At 43.5% G+C, this 2,026-nt stretch overlaps 1 pseudogene; it reads right to left on the bottom strand.

Annotated features, from left to right (window-relative positions):
• Positions 1–1,340: 1,340 nt before the first annotated feature.
• On the bottom strand, positions 1,341–1,457 carry LOC136650396 (5S ribosomal RNA; annotated as a pseudogene).
• Positions 1,458–2,026: the final 569 nt, after the last annotated feature.

The following is a 2,026-nucleotide window of genomic DNA, read 5'->3' on the forward strand; positions in this document are numbered from 1 at the left end:
AATGTGCATTATTCAGAACACCTAGTGCTGCACATGCATTTTGCCATTTAAATGCACACAGATTGACATGCATGCAGCCGCATCAATATGGGGATAGTAAATCGTTCCTATTTCCAAACTTCAACAATTATCAACTAGTAGACTCATATACTATATACTATACAGACTTATGAGATACCGGTGTGATGAATTCCATGCTGCAATTTTGTTTTCCAATCTTGACCTAATGTCTACAGAAAATCTGCCTGCCTGTTCAAGTTCTGGTGCCTAATTGCTCGTGAATCCATTCGATATGGTTTCTTCTTGGCTTTAACGAAAGGTCCCAGATATTTTTCATGCACCTGTTTCATAAATGATCATTTTGCATCATGGGTTCTGTCATTTTAATGCTGCCTAAAATGTCTGCCTTACACATTTATGTTTTGCTCGTAACAATGAAGACGATTCCTGTATCACAGGAATACAAAGGTTGGGTGCCAAAATAATAGACTAACATCTGAAAGGGTTAAGTGTGAAAAGGCTGAAAGAGATTGAAGCTCTTCAAAAGACTGATGGCCAAGCCACATATGATGATGAATGCATCAAGAGGCAGGCTTCCTTATTTGACAGAAAGCAAGAGCACAGGGGGTTGAACTGGAGCACCACTGCGGTGGGTAGCCAGCAGGAGTGAACCCTTTCCTTCCTACCATATTTCTGCCAAAATCGCCCCCAAGCTGCTATTTGTCACCAAAATACCATTTGTACCAGTAGTTGCTCCAGGGACAAACAACCATTTCGGAGGGTGATTTTTGGTATGAGCAAAGCTAGCAACTCCCCCTTCCCGCCCCTTATTTTGAAGGGAGATTATTTGAAGACAAACAAAATCACGTCACTATAAATACTATATAGGCTGCTTTATGAAACCAGTTGTATTAGACAGGCCTACAACTCCTTAATGAAAGTTTTTGCTTTTAAAAAATCACAAAGCAGGGAAAACCAAGCATCTCTTTTTTAAGCAGCACCTTAAATGCTTTCTCTTTGAAAGCCAAAGTGATCGCTGCTGCTGATTTCTAATCTCTTTAATTTGTTTCAACAGAGGGTCAAATACACTCAGTGCCATTGCATAAATAAGCAAATGACAACAGCAGCAACAACATTAAAGTATAGCCCTTGGAATAGGATGGAAGGGCACTTCAGCACAAGCACTTTGATCCCGCATAGGGAAACAGAAGCATTCAAATGGATACTGGGTGCAAATTTCCTCAGTCTAAGAGGTCCAGTTCAGGACTGTGCACATTCAGCCCCAGTCCAGTAGCAACAATGATGATTGGCAACCTTCAGTCTCGAAAGACTATGGTATAAGCCTACAGCACCCGGTATTCCCAGGTGGTCTCCCATCCAAGTACTAACCAGGCCTGACCCTGCTTAGCTTCCGAGCTCCGACAAGATCGGGCATGTGCAGGGTAGAAACCTAAGGCTAGTCCAGAAACTTTCTGCCAACAAGTGGGACTACTACTACTACTACTACTACTACTACTACTAGTAGTAGTAGTAGTAGTAGTAGTAGTAGTAGGGAGCTTCATTTTGATGTCTTTGTAAATTATATTGTCTTGGCCCACAGTTTTCTCTAGAACAGAGAGTGTTTGGGCAGTAGATAAACAGGCACCACCGTCCTATCCCCCATCATTTTTTGCTATGCAGCTGCACTGACAGAGCACATGCTGCAAGCTATGAGGGTGGGCAATGAAACCACCTCGGAGAGGTAAGTAAAAATACTTTTGCTTTACCTCTTCACAGGCTGCCTGGCCATCAATTGGTCTCCTCAGACCTTTGCCATCTATTTTGCTGGCGCAAGTCCAAGGAGAGGCAGGGACATGTCAAACCGGGAAAAGAGGAATAGAAATCCAGCATGTGCTGTTGGCACCAAGATCCAGTCTCTCCCACGCCTGTATCACTTCCCCCTGCCCTCCCTGATCCCTGTCCCAATCCTCCCCCAAACTGCTCATGATCCACTCACATCAGCACTTTACCTGCTCCAGTACAGACT

This window comes from Tiliqua scincoides, chromosome 4 (genome assembly GCF_035046505.1).
Source record: "Tiliqua scincoides isolate rTilSci1 chromosome 4, rTilSci1.hap2, whole genome shotgun sequence".
NCBI lineage: Eukaryota > Metazoa > Chordata > Lepidosauria > Squamata > Scincidae > Tiliqua > Tiliqua scincoides.